The 20,117-nt window shown below is 44.2% G+C and overlaps 2 protein-coding genes across 2 annotated transcripts in view; one reads left to right on the forward strand and one right to left on the reverse strand.

The window, feature by feature from the left end:
• LOC133623968 (uncharacterized) overlaps positions 1-20,117 on the forward strand; it is a 289,936-nt gene that overhangs the window by 254,932 nt on the left and 14,887 nt on the right. The window lies entirely within an intron of this gene.
• The window catches only part of LOC133624001 (uncharacterized), a 270,822-nt gene that overhangs the window by 39,217 nt on the left and 211,488 nt on the right, over positions 1-20,117 (reverse strand). The window lies entirely within an intron of this gene.

The following is a 20,117-nucleotide window of genomic DNA, read 5'->3' on the forward strand; positions in this document are numbered from 1 at the left end:
GAGAGCGGATGAGGGTATGTCTACAGATTATATTAATTGATGAAAATTGGGCTGTCTGCACTCTCAAAGTGCATGTTGTTGCCAAATGTATTTCATATGCTGTAAACCTAGTTCATAGTTGTTAGTTTCCTTTAATGCCAAACAAACACATACCAATCGTTGGTTAGAAGGCGATCGCCAAATTCGTCCTCGCTTTCTCCCGTGTCGCTGGCTGTCGTGTCGTTTTCGTCGGTTTCGCTTGCATACGGTTCAAACCGATATGGCTCAATAGCTTCAGTTTCTTCTTCAATTTCGTTTTCGCTACCTGCCTCCACACTACAACCATCCGTTTCAATACATGCGTAATCTGTTGAATCGCTTAAGCCGCTGAAATCCGAGTCTGAATCCGAGCTAATGTCGCTATAGCTTGCTGTTCTATGCGCCATGTTTGTTTGTGTTGGCATCACTATGTGACGTCACAGGAAAATGGACGGGTGTATATAACGATGGTTAAAATCAGGCACTTTGAAGCTTTTTTTAGGGCTATTGCGTGATGGGTAAAATTTTGAAAAAAACTTTGAAAAATAAAATAAGCCACTGGGAACTGATTTTTAATGGTTTTAACCATTCTGAAATTGTGATAATGTTCCCCTTTAACAGAACTGTCTCTGGGAGGTTGGTTTGGGCCCGTACGTCACAATATATATATATATATTAGTGGTGCAACGGATCAACATTGATCCGTGAGGATCAATATCTTCGGATCGGCACACTCGTGTGATCCGTTTGCTTTATGAAGAAAAAAAAAAGCTTGCGCATGTTCAGACTCCACTACAAAGGCTCCTCCATGCTCGTGCTCGCACCACAGCCTGAAGTACCAGCAATGGCTGACATCTACTGGGTACGCCTCCTCCCGGGAAGGAGTGAGGGACAAGGACTGCTCCAACTGTTCTATCAGTGAAAGCCCTGGCTGACTGAGTTGTGTCCGTATGTACCGCCACCTGTTATGATCACCAGTCAGACGACTCATACCAGGAGGTCTTTGACTCCTATATATGTTGGAACTCAGGGTGTGGCTGATCATTGCAACAACTAGCATGGTATAAGATGGACACCATTGCTGTCCGACATTGTTCCCTTGCTCTCTGTCCCGCCTACCAAGCCAAAGACTTAGGTCTAATGACGAAACAGAGCGTAGCTGCTGCTGATTGGACCGACACCACATTTTCAACGCTCCCCGTTCCATCCATCCATCGTCTTCCGCTTATCCGAGGTCGGGTCGCGGGGGCAGCAGCCTAAGCAGGGAAGCCCAGACTTCCCTCTCCCCAGCCACTTCGTCCAACTCCTACCGGGGGATCCCGAGGCATTCCCAGGCCAGCCGGGAGACATAGTCTTCCCAACGTGTCCTGGGTCTTCCCCGTGGCCTCCTACCGGTCAGACGTGCCCGAAACACCTCCCGAGGGAGGCGTTCGGGTGGCATCCTGACCAGATACCCGAACCACCTCATCTGGCTCCTCTCGATGTGGAGGAGCAGCGGCTTTACTTTGAGCTCCCCCCGGATGACAGAGCTTCTCACCCTATCTCTAAGGGAGAGCCCCGCCACCCGGCGGAGGAAACTCATTTCGGCCGCGTGTACCGTATTTTCCGCACTATTAGCCGCACCTAAAAACCACAAATTTACTCAAAAGCTGACAGTGCGGCTTTTAACCCGGTGCGCTTTATATATGGATAAATATTAAGATTCATTTTCATAAAGTTTCGATCTCGCAACTTCGGTAAACAGCCGCCATCTTTTTTCCCGGTAGAACAGGAAGCGCTTCTTCTTCTACGCAAGCAACCGCCAAGGTAAGCACCCGCCCCCATAGAACAGGAAGCGCTTCTTCTTCTACTGTAAGCAACCACCCGCCCGCGTAGAAGAAGAAAAAGTGCGCGGATATACCGTACGTTTCATTTCCTTTGTGTGTTTACATCTGTAAAGACCACAAAATGGCTCCTACTAAGCGTCAGGGATCCGGTTCATGAAAAGACGCAATCTCTCCATCCGCACACGGATTACTATTTCACAGCAACTGATATTCCTGTGAACGCACTGTGGATACAACGGGAGCACGTACGGTGAATATTCGCACCACAGGGAATGAGAAGTCATCCTTCACTGTGGTTCTAGCTTGCCATGCTAACTTCCACCCATGGTGATATTCAAAAGGAAGACCTTGCCAAAAGAGACCTTTCCAGCCGGCGTCATCATAAAAGCTAACTCGAAGGGATGGATGAAGAAAAGATGAGCGAGTGGTTAAGGTAAGTTTAAGTTTACGCGAAGAGACCGGGTGGCTTTTTTCACGCAGCTCTGTCCATGTTGATATACGTATGTTTGTGATTGCACATTTGCGTACATTTTGGGAGTGAACAGAGTTGTTAGAACGCTGGTTTTTAATATATTATTAAAGTTTGACTGACCTATCTGACTGTTTTTTTGACATTCCTTTAGCGCAGTTAGATGCGGCTTACAACACCGGGCGGCTTATAGGTGGACAAAGTTTTGAAATATGCCGTTCATTGAAGGCGCGGCTTTTGACCCAGGGCGCCTTATGGTGCGGAAAATACGGTACCCTTGATCTTGTCCTTTCGGTCATGACCCAAAGCTCATGACCATAGGTGAGGATGGGAACGTAGATCGACCGATAAATCGAGAGCTTTGCCTTCTGGCTCAACTCCTTCTTCACCACAACGGATCGATACAGCGTCCGCATTACTGAAGACGCCGCACCGATCCGCCTGTCGATCTCACGATCTACTCTTCCCCCACTCGTGAACAAGACTCCGAGGTACTTGAACTCTTCCACTTGGGGCAAGATCTCCTCCCCAACCCGGAGATGGCACTCCACCCTTTTCCGGGCGAGAACCATGGACTCGGATTTGGAGGTGCTGATTCCCATCCCAGTCGCTTCACACTCGGCTGCGAACCGATCCAGTGAGAGCTGAAGATCTTGGCTAGATGAAGCCATCAGGACCACATCATCTGCAAAAAGCAGAGACCTAATCCTGCAGCCACCAAACCAGATACCCTCAATGCCCTGACTGCGCCTAGAAATTCTGTCCATAAAGGTTATGAACCGAATCGGTGACAAAGGGCAGCCCTGGCGGAGTCCAACCCTCACTGGAAACGGGTCCGACTTACTGCCGGCAATGCGGACCAAGCTCTGACACTGATTATACAGGGAGCGAACCGCCACAATAAGACAGTCCGTTACCCCATACTCTCTGAGCACTCCCCACAGGAGTACACGGTCGAATGCCTTCTCCAAGTCCACAAAGCACATGTAGACTGGTTGAGCAAACTCCCATGCACCCTCAAGGACCCTGCCGAGAGTATAGAGCTGGTCCACAGTTCCACGACCAGGACGAAAACCACACTGTTCCTCCTGAATCCGAGGTTCAACTATCCGGCGTAGCCTCCTCTCCAGTACACCTGAATAGACCTTACCGGGAAGGCTGAGGAGTGTGATCCCACGATAGTTGGAACACACCCTCCGGTTCCCCTTCTTAAAGAGAGGAACCACCACCCCGGTCTGCCAATCCAGAGGTACCGCCCCCGATGTCCACGCGATGTTGCAGAGTCTTGTCAAACAAGACAGCCCCACAACATCAAGAGCCTTAAGGAACTCCGGGCGGATCTCATCCACCCCCGGGGCCTTGCCACCGAGGAGCTTTTTAACTACCTCGGCAACCTCAGCCCCAGAAATAGGAGAGCCCACCACAGATTCCCCAGGCCCTGTTTCCTCATAGGAAGACGTGCTGGTAGGATTGAGGAGGTCTTCGAAGTATTCCCTCCACCGATCCACAACATCCGCAGTCGAGGTCAGCAGAACACCATCCTCACCATACACGGTGTTGACATTGCACTGCTTCCCCTTCCTGAGGCGGCGGATGGTGGTCCAGAATCGCTTCGAAGCCGTCCGGAAGTCGTTTTCCATGGCTTCCCCGAACTCCTCCCATGTCCGAGTTTTTGCCTCCGCGACCGCTGAAGCCGCACATCGCTTGGCCTGTCGGTACCTGTCTGCTGCCTCCGGAGTCCTATGAGCCAAAAGAGCCCGATAGGACTCTTTCTTCAGCTTGACGGCATCCCTTACCGCTGGTGTCCACCAGCGGGTTCTAGGATTACCGCCACGACAGGCACCAACCACCTTGCGGCCACAGCTCCAATCGGCCGCCTCGACAATAGAGGCACGGAACATCGTCCACTCGGACTCAATGTCTAGTGCCTCCCTCGTGACATGTTCAAAGTTCTTCCGGAGGTGGGAATTGAAACTCTCTCTGACAGGAGACTCTGCCAGGCGTTCCCAGCAAACCCTCACAATGCATTTGGGCCTGCCAGTTCTATCCGGCATCCTCCCCCACCATCGCAGCCAACTCACCACCAGGTGGTGATCGGTAGAAAGCTCCGCCCCTCTCTTCACCCGAGTGTCCAAAACATGAGACCGCAAATCCGATGACACAACTACAAAGTCGATCATGGAACTGCGGCCTAGGGTGTCCTGGTGCCAAGTGCACATATGGACACCCTTATGTTTGAACATGGTGTTTGTTATTGACAATCTGTGGCGAGCGCAAAAGTCCAATAACAAAACTCCACTCGGGTTCAGATCCGGGCGGCCATTCTTCCCAATCACGCCTCTCCAGGTTTCACTGTCGTTGCCAACATGACTGTTGAAATCCCCCAGTAAAACGAGGGAATCACCCGGGGGGGGGGCACTCTCCAGTAGGGCTGAAACGACGCGTCGACGTCATCGGTTACGTAAATACGTCGAGGACGTTTTTGTTCGTCGAAGCGTCGCATATTTACGTCACACTACCGTCATGGCGGAGCGCAAAGCAGACGATGCGAGCGGTGCGAGCGAGGGGAAAAAAAGCATGCCAAAAGTCGTCAAAAGTGTGGGAGTATTTCAATAAACGGCCTAAGAAGAAACGCTACTTTTACTCCGCTACTTTTATCTACATTCAGCTCGCTACTCGCTACTAATTTTTATCGATCTGTTAATGCAAGCTTTGTTTGTTTTGGTCTGTCAGACAGACCTTCAAAGTGCCTGCCTTACTGGTGACGTTTCACTTCGTTCCACCAATCAGATGCAGTCACTGGTGACGTTGGACCAATCAAACAGAGCCAGGGGTCACATGACCTGACTGGCTCCGAGCTAACTTCGGGTGTTACCATTTAGTGGTCAATTGTACGGAATATGTACTGTACTGTGCAATCTACTAATAAAAGTTCCAATCAATCAATCAAAAGTGTGAAGGAAAAAAGACCCTTTTTTTATTTCAACCGTAAAGACTGACTGCACAGTTCCTGTCTTCACAATAAAAGTCCCGCTCCATCGCGCCTGCGCTTTCAAAATAAGAGTCTCCGAAAGCCAGCGCAAACAAGCTAGCAAGCTACGGAGTTTGCCGCCAATGTATTTCTTGTAAAGGGTATAAAAACGAATATGGAAGGTGGACAAATAAGATGCCAAATAACAACCACTTTCATGTGGTATTAGACAGAAAGGAGGAACTTTTTTTCTCCTCCATTTGAAAACGTGGACGTTACCAGCACTACTTCCTGATTACAATCAATGCAAGTCATCAGAATCAGGTAATACACCAACTTATATTCTTGTCTTCATGAAAGAAAGGAATCTATATGTTAAACATGCATGTATAATTATTAAAACACCTTTAACATGTAAACAAAAACGGCAAAATAAATAAATATAAATTATATACTGTATATATCAATGTATGTATATATATATATATATATATATATATATATATATATATATATATATGTGTGTGTGTGTGTGTGTGTGTGTGTGTGTGTGTGTGTGTGTGTGTATATACACACATATATATATATATATATATATATGATATGTGTGTGTATGTTACTCAGTACTTGAGTAGTTTTTTCACAACATACTTTTTACTTTTACTCAAGTAAATATTTGGGTGACTACTCCTTACTTTTACTTGAGTAATAAATCTCTAAAGTAACAGTACTCTTACTTGAGTACAATTTCTGGCTACTCTACCCACCTCTGCTAATAATGTTGTTGTATGCACACTGTGTCGAGCGGAAATGGCCTATCATAGCAGCACAACGGCAGCGTTCTTGCCATCACCATCAACTAGTCAATCGTCCGCGTGAGTATACGTTGTCATCATTACACAAAAACATGAATGTGTCATTTGTATCTGCGTTGTAAATTCATAAACTAAAGCACCGTTTCGCTCTGAGAGGAGCGTTTGGCGTGCCTGTTCAGTGTTTACAAAGACGCGCTCCTCTTTAACGCTAACGTTAATTAGTTGTGCAAATACCTTTTACAACATTAACAATTACGTATACTATGTGCAAACGAACAATTAACTTTCACTTTAATCATACTATCATTGTTGTGTTATTAAGCAAAATAAGCAAAAGTTTTACTTTTGTTGAAATATTTACACTGTTGTTACAGAATATTTCGTTTTGCACTTTTTTGTATTGGATGTTTATCTTTATTTTTGCACATTTTAGCAAATAAGCAATACTTTTACTTTTGTTGAAATGTTTACACTGTTGTTACAGAATATTTCCGTTTTGCACTTTTTTGAATTGGATGTTTATCTTTATTTTTGCACATTTTAAAGCAAAATAAGCAATACTTTTACTTTTGAAATGCTTATACTATTGCAGAATATTAAGATTTGCACTGGATGTTTACTTTTATATTTGCACATTAAAAGCAAATAAGCTACTTTTAATTTTGTTAAATGTTTACATTGTTACAGAATATTTTGTCATGTTGTTGTCAATGTTGACTGAGTGGCCATACTTTTTTTTTGTAAATAAAAGCCATGCCTTTTGAAAAAACTGGCCTACATTTATTTTTTCATCTTCATTTTAAATTTAAAAAAAAAAATCGGTAAAAGGAAAAATAATCTATAGATTAATCGAAAAAATAATCTATAGATTAACCGATTAATCGAAAAAATAATCTATAGATTAATCGATAGAAAAATAATCGTTAGCTGCAGCCTTACTCTCCAGTACTCCCTCGAGTGAATCCAAAAAGGGTGGGTAATCTGAGCTGCCGTTTGGCGCGTAAGCGGAAACAACAGTCAGGACCCGTCCCCCCACCCGAAGGCGGAGGGAGGCTACCCTCTCGTCCACCGGGTTGAACTCCAACGTGCAGGCTTTGAGCCGGGGGGCAACAAGAATTGCCACCCCAGCCCGTCGCCTCTCACTGCCGGCAACGCCAGAGTGGAAGAGAGTCCAGCCCCTCTCAAGAGAACTGGTTCCAGAGCCCTTGCTGTGCGTCGAAGTGAGTCCGACTATATCTAGCCGGAACTTCTCCACCTCACGCACTAGCTCAGTCTCCTTTCCCCCCAGCGAGGTGACGTTCCACGTCCCAAGAGCTAGCTTATGTAGCCGAGGATCGGACCACCAAGTGCCCTGCCTTCGGCTGCCGTCCAGCTCACACTGCACCCGACCTCTATGGCCCCTGCTATGGGTGGTGAGCCCATTGGAGGGGGGACCCACGTTGCCTCTTCGGGCTGTGCCCGGCCGGGCCCCATGGGGACAGGCCCGGCCACCAGGCGCTCGCCATCGTGCCCCACCTCCGGGCCTGGCTCCAGAGGGGGGCCCCGGTGACCCGCGTCCGGGCGAGGGAAATCTGGGTTCCTTGTTCGTGTTCTTCATAGAGGTCTTCGAGCTGCTCTTTGTCTGATCCCTCACCTAGGACCAGTTTGCCTTGGGAGACCCTACCAGGGGGAATGGAAGCCCCCGGACAACATAGCACCTAGGATCATTGGGACACGCAAACTCCTCTACTCTGGCAGCTCAGAGAGTTTTTAACCGTTGTCGGTTAAAAACATAGCTATGGGCTCCACTTTGGACACACCTGCTGTAGGCTACGAGGAGCTAGCAGCTACACAACAGCTAAGCTAAAACAGCACATTTAATCATATCAAATAATTATAGTTGCTTTATACGTACACAAAGTCTCCAAAACAGAAGTCTGATCGAAAGTATCCAGTAACAAACGTGTCCGCATCATTCAACTTTCTGCGCCATGAGCTTGACTTAATGAATTATAGTGGCCACTAGGTGTTGTGCAAGATCAAATTGAACAACTGTAAAAGCATCCGTTTTAAGGTTAGTGTTTTCTTATATTTGTGTCAATATGTATAAGCATACTTTGTGGCTTTCACCAGTAGGGTCGCGATCGCCATAAGGGTCAGTCGATATCGCTTTGGGCTCCGCAACCCTAATGCCGCCCTCCAGTGGTCCACAGAGGCTGAAAAGGCTTTCATTGACCTCAAACATGACCTGTCCTCCACCTCCGCTTTTGCTGCCCTTTTTCTTGGATGTTTCTGAAAGTGCCTTTTTTCAGGAACAAAAGGGGGAGGAGGTGTGAGGGGGAGAGCTGGACGAAGTGGCAGGGGAGAGGGAAGTCTGGGCTTTCCTGCTTAGGCTGCTGCCCCCGCGACCCGACCTCGGATAAGCGGAATAAGATGGATAAATGGAGGAAATGACTGCTGTCTGATAATCACATTAATAACACAATAACAATCATGTGTCTGAGTACACCTATTAATCAAATTATTCTAACACGTCATGTTCATGTTAATGATGGAATATAAAGTTAGTAAACATGTGAGAGTAAGAAGTAAACAAACCTGTTCTGTGTAACACAACTTAGGGTTTCTTGAAAACAGCGTCCAGTAGTTGACGTAGTCTCTTGTTCTCTTCTTTTGTCCGAGAAAGTTCCTCTTTGTACTCTGCTATAGTTCTTTCACATATTTTCACACAATCCCAACACTTTACACTCACACTTGATCTTAACTAAGCGATGTGTTGATTACTTCCGCCTCTCTTTGTTAGCAGCTAACAAGCTAAGCTAACGAGCACGCTAAGCTAACTAGCATGCTAAGCTAACTAGCGCGCTAAAACAACTAGCAAGCTAAGCGGGCCTAATAATGTCCAAAGTTGACTGAGACGAGTGGAGTTTATCCTGACACGGAGGATGAATAAAGTGTAGTTAGTAGCGATGTGAGGAGATGTGCCGAGGCTTAGAAGCGTGTGTGGAGTGAAGGAAGACTTTGCTGCAAAGCGCATATCCTCCACGCATGCGTCACTTAGGGGCGGGGCCAAAGAGTCATAGTGATGGGCAAGTCATGAACGATTCATTCTAAATGTATGTTTTCATGGTGTCTACACAAAATAGCATCCATCCATTTATCTACCGCGTGTCCCTTTCGGGGTGGCGGGGGGTGCTGGAGCCTATCTCAGCTGCATTCGGGCGGAAGGCGGTGTACACCCTGGACAAGTCGCCACCTCATCGCAAGGCAAACACAGATAGACAGACAAGTATTTTAACTGTATTTGACTTTAAATCAGATAAATATCATTCAACAACAACACAATTTGCAGACTATAATTACTGGTTTGCTGGTTTTACTGGTGTAAAATTCTGCATCTGAGAGATCACAACCATTGCAGCCATGCGTCCAAAACGTAACATCATCTTGCAGGGACATAAGGACAAGCAAAAGTAAAGTGTCTGTTTTACAATATAATAATCTATTTAATAAGACATTTCCAGAGAATACCTTTTTTTTGGAGTATTTATTGGAGGCCTCAAAAGACAAAGGCCGTCTGTTTACAGGAGAGTGTCGGTGAGGCACACGCCTTTTATCTTATCTCAGGAATGCATGGGGGAAGGGTTGGAGACAAGCGGGAAACTCTTAGTTAGGAAAAGTGTAGCTGCTGACAGAAGCACATTGTATATGTGATGGACCCGAGTGGCGGAATATTAAAATCTAGTAAAATTTTACTTAAAACAAATGTAAATATTAAGAACTCAATGTAGTGAGAGCAACCGTCCAGGCCCGGCCCTAACCAATCTGGCGCCCTAGGCAAGATTTTAGGTGGCGCCCCCCCACATCGGCAGTGAAGTGTATATACTCACAAGAAACCGAATAGCTTTGTCTTTGACCTTTTTTTTTTTTTACTTACAACTATACCTAATATATAAAGGGGTGGAAAAGTGACTATTACCTGCAGGGCAAACATAGCTAACCAGAAGGCAATAACAATGTAAACAAAAAACAGCTGCTTAAAAGATCTAATACAAATGTCCCTGAAAAATGTAAGGTGGGAGTACTGTAATTACCTAACGTTACATTATTATTTTCCATAACAATTTAGCCCCTCCACAATATTAACCCGACGTTAAAACAGAACTAGCTATTTATTGATTGGCAATTGCCGAATCATGTGACATTAGCTTAATGCTAAAAAGCCGGGTTACTATCACATTCTGTAACAGACAAATAATTTCATGTTCGGCTCACCTACCTGCTACCTCTGTCTTTTCTCGTTTCTCCTCCTCTTCTTTTCTCTTTTTTCTTCCCTGGGCACCTGACAGTTTTGGCCGTTTTGACATCTTGTGTTGATTTTTTGATGTGGTGACGTCCAAAAAGAGTCATGATACGGGAAGGGAGGGGGCGCACCGTGCGGGGGGAGAGGGGGCGTAATGTTGTAACAAATAATATTTCTATTAAATAGGCTTTACTTTGCATTTTAATTAATGTGGGATTATTTTTTGTATTTAGAAATAATAGTACCAACTTTTTTTCTTTTCTTTTTTTTTCTCCAACATTTGTGGCACTGGCGTGGCGCCCCCTCATGGACGGCGCCCTTAGCATTTGCCTATACGGCCTATGCCACGGGCCGGCCCTGCAACCGTCCCAAAATAAGGAAAGATAATGATGCTCATTTACAATTTATTCAATACAAATTAAAAATACAGTCAAGTTGATAACACTAAAAATACCATTTGGTAAACAATAATATAGGTGAGGGTACAGCCACGACAGGCATGGCTCCGCTCACTTCCACGGTGTCCTCCTGCACACAAATTAAATCGGAGGCAGGCCACGGGGATAAAATAATCTAAAAACACGGAGACACTCTCAGGGCTGACGTCACACTTACACGCAAGGCTCTGCTGTAGTTCAGCGTAGAAATATTGAGTACGCCCACTCTCCTCACCAGTCTCTGGTGGGACCTACGTGGCCGTACGCGTCCCGTCTCTCCCCGCCTCTTGGTCGCTCCCAGGAGTCACCGCAGCTCTCTGGGTCCCGACCGCTCCTGCCCACAGGACCACACAGCCAGCGTACAACGCCCGAGCCCGCAAGCCCACAGCCAAAGGCAATTGATCACCCCCACAGATCCACAATCCACGACACTTACTTCGGAGGCAGAGTTTCCTCTGCCCCTGCGTGTTGTGGGCTTCTTGGGGTTCACTCCGGTAGCTTGCGGGGTCTGCTGCGTAGTCCTGGATTCCTTCCCAGCCTGCGGGCGTCCACCCGGACGCTCTTGGCAAAGCCAGTCGATACTCTCCGGTTCCCCTTCCTTCTGTTCCTCCCTCCTTTAAATGTGTGCAGTCCTAATGCTCCACAGGTGCGTCTGATTTCAGGCGCCGTTCAATCGGCACTTTGGTTGTCAGGGGCAACAAGCTAAAAGGGGCAACGTCTTAAAATGCCAGCAAAGTCCACAAGGAGTAAAAACATGCAATTAAAAAGACAATCAAATTCCAAAGTGTAAAAACATGCAATTGAAATCCACAGCAATAAAAACACTAAGACATGCATGGCAATGAAACATTAAAAAATAAAATCCCCTACTTGTGTCCCATCACATCTGTATGTTGTATAATTCATAGTTGGTTAGAGTAAATAAATACCATGTATAAATATAAGTTCATATTTACATATAATGTGATTAGAAATGTATTTCCTTTGGTTAATTCATGCAAGTATATGTTAACCTTATTTTTGTTACAAAAACCCATGTCAATTGGAGAGGAACATATTTTTTGTTCCGGTTTGGTCACATTGTTCGGGGGACGATTGATATGTGACGGAATAAGGGAAGCAGCATGAGACAGCAAGCATTTGATGTAAGAGGATAATGGAGTCTTGGCTTGAAAATAAACTTTATTCACTCGGAGTTTGTGAGGCCAGTGAGGTATGATTCTTTCTGATAATGTATGTGAAATCAATGTGTTTTCTTTTATTTGATATCAGACTAATTGTAAGTTCTGTTTTTCTTATTTATTAGTTCTGACGGCATTATTTTGGCGTCATTGTTAGCGAGAAGAAGGCGTGGCTGAAATTAAAGTTGGACCTTGAAAATTGCTGAATGTCATCGTATCAATTAGGGCACAGATGGTGCCAAGTCTCTCTTACACAGTGTCAGTCCGTTTACAATTTTGGGGCCCTGTTGCTCACCAAAATACTGACTTAATGGACCACAATGGAAACAAGCCTTTTGGCTTTTTGTGCCATCCATTTGCCTTTTTAAAGCATTGCATGGATTCAATTCTTTAAGATGTCAATAAACTTCTCAATCAATCAATCAATCAAACCCCCCACTTGGCCGTCAGTGTCCTGTCCGTTACAACTTCTTCACAACTCCCCAAGATAGGAGACACTCAGCATCCTTGGGAAGTGGACCCCAGGGGCTGGCGTATGTACCGGTATGTTTATGTGGTGTTTTATGAGCCCTCACATTCAGTGGATCAGCATGATGGGACATTGTTTACCAGAGACTGGCTGGGTGAGGACACACAGCTCACGCAAAACAGGAACAACATTCTTCCTACAAAACACCAATTGTGATGCACCACTAGATACTGAAGTGAATTAATTAACTCATATTATGTTTTGCTTATGGTGAAGTTTTATATTCACCTTGGAGAAAGCGAACGACCAAGTTTAAGTAAATAGTAGTATTTCAGTTTGAGCACATAATAAGATAAGACCCCTTAGTTTGACATTCGCAGGTGGGCTGGATCACTCCTCATAGGGAAGAGGCCCTAATTTGGACTTCGGAATACAAATTACCATTAACAAAATGGCTAACAGCGGCTTACAACTCCCACGTTCGGTGCTTCCTTTTACAAACCCCGTTTCCATATGAGTTGGGAAATTGTGTTAGATGTAAATATAAACGGAATACAATGATTTGCAAATCATTTTCAACCCATATTCAGTTGAATATGCTACAAAGACAACATATTTGAGGTTCAAATTGATAAACTTTTTTTTTGTTGCAAATAATCATTAACTTTAGAATTTGATGCCAGCAACACGTGACAAAGAAGTTGGGAAAGGTGGCAATAAATACTGATAAAGTTGAGGAATGCTCATCAAACACTTATTTGGAACATCCCACAGGTGAACAGGCAAATTGGGAACAGGTGGGTGCCATGATTGGGTATTAAAGTAGATTCCATGATATGCTCAGCCATTCACAAACAAGGATGGGGCGAGGGTCACCATTTTGTCAAGAAATGCGTGAGCAAATTTTTGAACAGTTTAAGAAAAACCTTTCTCAACCAGCTATTGCAAGGAATTTAGGGATTTCACCATCTAAGGTCCGTAATATCATCAAAGGGTTCAGAGAATCTGGAGAAATCACTGCACGTAAGCAGCTAAGCCCGTGACCTTCGATTCCTCAGGCTGTACTGCATCAACAAGCAACATCAGTGTGTAAAGGATATCACCACATGGGCTCAGGAACACTTCAGAAACCCATTGTCAGTAACTACAGTTGGTCGCTACATCTGTAAGTGCAAGTTAAAACTCTCCTATGCAAGGCGAAAACCGTTTATCAACAACACCCAGAAACGCCGTCGGCTTGGCTGGGCCTGAACTCATCTAAGATGGACTGATACAAAGTGGAAAAGTGTTTTGTGGTCTGACGAGTCCACATTTCAAATTGTTTTTGGAAACTGTGGACGTCGTGTCCTCCGGACCAAAGAGGAAAAGAACCATCCGGATTGTTATAGGCGCAAAGTTGAAAAGCCAGCATCTGTGATGGTATGGGGGTGTATTAGTGCCCAAGACATGGGTAACTTACACATCTGTGAAGGCGCCATTATTGCTGAAAGCTACATACAGGTTTTGGAGCAACATATGTTGCCATCCAAGCAACGTTACCATGGACGCCCCTGCTTATTTCAGCAAGACAATGCCAAGCCACGTGTTACATCAACGTGGCTTCATAGTAAAAGAGTGCGGGTACTAGACTGGCCTGCCTGTAGTCCAGACCTGTCTCCCATTGAGAATGTGTGGCGCATTATGAAGCCTAAAATACCACATCGGAGACCCCCGGACTGTTGAACAACTTAAGCTGTACATCAAGCAAGAATGGGAAAGAATTCCACCTGAGAAGCTTCAAAAATGTGTCTCCTCAGTTCCCAAACGTTTACTGAGTGTTGTTAAAAGGAACAGTGGTGAACATGCCCTTTCCCAACTACTTTGGCACGTTTTGCAGCCATGAAATTCTAAGTTAATTATTATTTGCAAAAAAAAATAAAGTTTATGAGTTTGAACATCAAATATCTTGTCTTTGTAGTGCATTCAATTGAATATGGGTTGAAAATGATTTGCAAACCATTGTATTCCGTTTTTATTTACATCTTACACAATTTCCCAACTCATATGGAAACGGGGTTTGTATGTTTTATAGTGTTTTGGTTATGTCTGTCTACCGTCGCGACACAACACAGTCGTCAAAACCTGCTGGACATTGGTTTTCTACACAGGATAGCTGTCTCGAGCAATTTCCACCGCTTGCACAACATACCCGACGAGATAGTGAGACCGCCAGAATCTCAGTGGGTTGTTATCGGACCCGGCAGGCGACGCAGGCGTCGGCGGGAGAGGAAACAAAAGCGGGGCTGCCGGTCTGGTCTCCTGGCGAGAATCAAAAAACGGCCCCACAAGCCTCTGCATCCGAGCATATACCTCACCAACGCCAGATCCATGGTTCACCATGAATTGATTAACGTGGACCGCGCCTTAAACAGGATGAAAAACTTATTTGGGTGCTACCATTTAGTGGTCAATTGTGCGGAATATGTACTGTACTGTGCAATCTACTAATAAAAGTTCCAATCAATCAATCAATCACAAAATAGATGACCTAAAACTCCAGCTGGCTGGAAATAGCTACATCCAGGACTGCTGTTTTTTGGTAATTTTCGAAACCTGGCTTCACCCCCTAATCCCCGACGCAGGCCGCACGCTGCTACGTCGGGACCGAAACGAGGACTCTGGTAGTAACAGTAGTAATCATCACGACAGTTTACATACCACCGGATGCTAATGTTAGCATGGCTCTCTCTACTGCTAAACACAATAAATAAACAACCACGTGCCCACCCCAATGGCGCTCACATTATTGCTGGAGATTTTGATAAAGTCAATCTGAAAACTGTACTACGCAAATTTTACCAGTATGTTAAATGCCCAACTAGAGGGGGGAACACTCTTGACCATGTTTACTCCAACATCTAAGAGGCATATAGAGCCATCTCACTCCCCACCTAGGCCAGTCAGACCACCTCACCTTGCTGCTCCCCCCTGCCTACACTCCCCTCAGAGCAAGGACAAAAGCAGTGACAAAGACTGTTACAACTTGGCCTGAGGATGCACTCCCCCAGCTACAGGACTGCTTTGCACACACTGCATGGGATGTTTTTGAAGTCCAAGACCTGCCCACACACACAGAGTCGGTACTATCCTACATAAAGTACTGTATCGGCAATGTAACTGTGGAAAAAGCAAACCAGAAACCCTGGATGACAAGCCAGGTCCGCATGCTCCTCAATGCCCGTGACACCGCCTTCAGGTCAGGTGACAGTGCTCTGTACAGCACTGCGCGAGCTGACCTGAAGAGAGGACTCAAAGAAGCCAAGACGGACTACAAAGAGAGGATCCAAGACCATCTCTCAAGCAACAACCCACGGCAGATGTGGCAGGGCATATAGCACATCACCAACTACAGAGGCTGTGACGCAACAACCGGGGACTGGGATGTATCGCTGGCAGAGGAGCTGAACTGCTTCTTCGCTCGCTTTGAGACATCACAACCAGTCACAGCCTCACCACCCCCTTCCCCCCAGCCCCAAGCACTCCCACACTCACTCTTGAGGAGCATGAGGTCAGACGGGTGCTCAGTGCAGTGAACCCCAGGAAGGCGGCTGGTCCAGACGGAGTACCCGGGAAGGTGCTCAAAGCATGCTTTCAGCTCTCCTACATTGTCACTGTCCTCTTCAACCTCTCCTTGGCACAGGCACTCATCCCACCGTGCCTTAAATCCGCCACAATTATCCCGGCACCCAAGAAAGCTGCCACAAACAACCTCATTGACTATCGCCCAGTAGCACTCACACCTGTCATCATATAGTGCTTTGAGAAGCTGGTCCTACACCGCATCCAAGCCTGCCTCCCCCCCACTCTAGACCCACAACGGTTTGCCTACCGGGAAAACAGATCCATGGACGACGCCATAACCATAGCTCTCCACTCTGCACTGAGCCACCTGGAACACCGAGGGAGCTATGACAGGATGCTTTTCATCGACTATAGCTCCGCCTTCAATACAATCATACCAGACATCCTTAACACCAAACTGCTGGACTACCTGTTTTTGGATTAAGGACTTCCTGACCAACCGACCCCATACAGTGAAACTCGGCCCCCATCTCTCCTCCTCCCGCACACTCAGCATCGGCTGTCCGCAGGGCTTTTTGCTGAGCCCTTTGTTGTAATCCCTCTACATCCACGACTGTAGTCCAGCCCACCAGGAGAACACCATCATCAAATTTGCCGATGACACAACGGTGGTTGGACCCATTACAGGGGGGATGAGTCTGCATACAGAGATGAGGTCCTGAAACTATCAGCGTGGTGTTCAGTGAATAACCAGGCGCTGAACACCACAAAAACCAAGGAACTCATCTTTGACTTCAGGAAAAACACTGCAGACCCCGCCGCACTCTACATCAACGGCGAGGAGGTGGAGAGAGTCAGTTCTTTCAAGTTCCTCGGCACCCTCATATCTGCTGACCTCTCCTGGACCCCAAATACAACTGTGGTCATCCAGAAGGCCAAGCAGAGACTCCACTTTCTGAAGGTGCTGAGGAAGAACAGACTGGAGAAGCAGCTAAAGGTGACCTTCTATCGCTCGGCTGTCGAGAGCCTGCATATAGTACTGCATAACAGTGTGGCACGCCAGCTGCACTGAAGCAGACAAAAAGGCGATTCAGAGGGTCATAAACTCTGCACAAAAAAATCATCGGCTACCCCCTCCCCTCCCTGAAGGATTTACACAACTCCCGTTGCCTCAACAGAGCAAAAAACATTACCAATGACAGCACGCACCCTGGCTTCCACCTGTTTGACCTGCTACCACCGGGCAGGCGCTACAAGTGCATCAGAACCAGAACAAACAGGCTCAGAGACAGCTTCTTTCCCAGAGCTGTCACCATCTTGAACTCAAACTTATAATAAATTATTCACCCCTATATAATATCCTACTCTAATACCCTACTGTGCAATATTACCCTTCGAGTGCAATACGTCAGACACTGATTGTCATTACTTTATTACTCCGGTACTCTTGTTTTGCTCTGTATATTGTACAGTATTTTGTATATTGTTTTGTATATTGTACAGGATTGCTTATTGTTTTTATTGGATAGTAGTCTGTTTATTTCAATTCGTATATTTTATCTTTATTACTTCTTATGTGATTCATTTTTAATCCATATATGTTTCCACTACCGCACCTTAAATTGGAGTCCTTAATCTCGTTATATGCAAATATAATGACAATAAAGTCCATCAGGGGCGTCACTAGCTTTTAAGGACAGGGGGGGCTTAGCCCCCAGGAGAGCGAACGTAGCGCACAAGCACAAAACTACACAAAATACTAACAAATACTTAGAAATTATTCACTGTTATTATTATTTAAAAAATGCACGGGACAAAATGAAATGCTCCCCGGGACGATGGCTTTTAACCATTTTTTTTCTTTTTCTTTTTATGTATTTATTCATTTAACATGTTATATTAAATGTCTTGGTTTTTCCTCCCTCTGAAAATCCTATGAAATGTTTAACAAGCCATCCTATAATAATACAACAGCTATTTATGTAAAAATACAATAAAACAAATATATTTAATGATGTTTTTTTCATTATTTTAACATTAGGCTAATGTATATTACTTTATATAGATTCTACAAGAGTGATGTGGGCATTTTCTACATGAACAAGTCCAAGGACCGCAGGCAAGGTCGCAGAGAAAATGCGGACTGGATTTTGAGTGATGTGGGCATTTTCTATATGAACAAGTGGAATGGATTGGATACCGACACACTAAAGGGGCTCTCTACCTTAAAGTACCAAATGATTGTCACACACACACACTAGGTGTGGTGAAATGTGTCCTCTGCATTTGACCCATCCCCTTGTTCACCCCCTGGGAGGTGAGGGGAGCAGTGGGCAGCAGCGGTGCCGCGCCCGGGAATCATTTTTGGTGATTTACGCTATGAAGTGAGGGGAAACTGAGTGAATAATGACAGTTTATATGATTATTTATTTAAACTCATATTCGGGCCACTTTATAATGAATATGTCGGCATGTATTTGTTAAAAAAAAAAAAAAAAATATATATATATATATATATATATATATATATATATATATATATATATATATATATATATATATATATATATATATATATATATATATATATATATATATATAAATACAGAGGTGGGTAGTAACGCGCTACATTTACTCCGTTACATCTACTTGAGTAACTTTTGGGATAAATTGTACTTCTAAGAGTAGTTTTAATGCAACATACTTTTACTTTTACTTTTACTTGAGTATATTTATAGAGAAGAAACGCTACTTTTACTCCGCTACTTTTATCTACATTCAGCTCGCTACTCGCTACTAATTTTTATCGATCTGTTAATGCACGCTTTGTTTGTTTTGGTCTGTCAGACAGACCTTCATAGTGCCTGCGTTTCAACAAATACAGTCACTGGTGACGTTCACTCCGTTCCACCAATCAGATGCAGTCACTGGTGACGTTGGACCAATCAAACAGAGCCAGGCGGTCACATGACCTGACTTAAACATGTGTAAAAACTTATTGGGGTGTTGCCATTTAGTGGTCAATTGTACGGAATATCTACTGTACTGTGCAATCTACTAATAAAAGTTCCAATCAATCAATCAAAAGTGTGAAGGAAAAAATACCCTTTTATTTCAACCATACATCCCGTCAAAAGCCTAAAGACTGACTGCACAGTTCCTGTCTTCACAATAAAAGTGCCGCTCCATCGCGCCTGCGCTTTCAAAACAAGAGTCTCCGAAAGCCAGCGCAAACAAGCTAGCAAGCTACGGAGTTTTCCGCCAATGTATTTCTTGTAAAGTGTATAAAAACGAATATAGAAGCTGGACAAATAAGATGCCAAAAATCAACCACTTTCATGTGGTATTAGACAGAAAGGAGGAACTTTTTTCTCCTCCATTTGAAAACGTGGACGCTATCAGCACTACTGTCTGATTCCAATCAATGCAAGTCATCAGAATCAAGTAATACACCAACTTATATTCTTGTCTTCATGAAAGAAAGGAATCTATATGTTAAACATGCATGTATATTCATCAAAACACCTTTAACATGTAAACAAAAACGGCAAAATAATTAAATATGAATTATATACTGTATATATATATATAAATGTGTGTATATATATATATATATATATATATATATATATATATATATATATATATGTATATATATATATATATATATATATATATATGTCTTAATAAGGTTATCCAAAAAATAGTGCTCGATACCGTAGTAGAGCGCAATATATGTATGTGTGGGAAAAAAAAAATAGTCTTGTGATTTTTTTCCCCACACATACATATATATATATATATATATATATATATATATATATATATATATATATATATATATATATATATATATATATATATGATATGTGTGTGTATGTTACTCATCAGTTACTCAGTACTTGAGTAGTTTTTTCACAACATACTTTTTACTTTTACTCAAGTAAATATTTGGGTGACGACTCCTTACTTTTACTTGAGTAATAAATCTCTAAAGTAACAGTACTCTTACTTGAGTGCAATTTCTGGCTACTCTACCCACCTCTGTATATATATATATATATATATATATATATATATATATATAT

The sequence above is a fragment of the Nerophis lumbriciformis genome, linkage group LG26, assembly GCF_033978685.3.
Source record: "Nerophis lumbriciformis linkage group LG26, RoL_Nlum_v2.1, whole genome shotgun sequence".
NCBI classification, from domain to species: Eukaryota; Metazoa; Chordata; class Actinopteri; order Syngnathiformes; family Syngnathidae; genus Nerophis; species Nerophis lumbriciformis.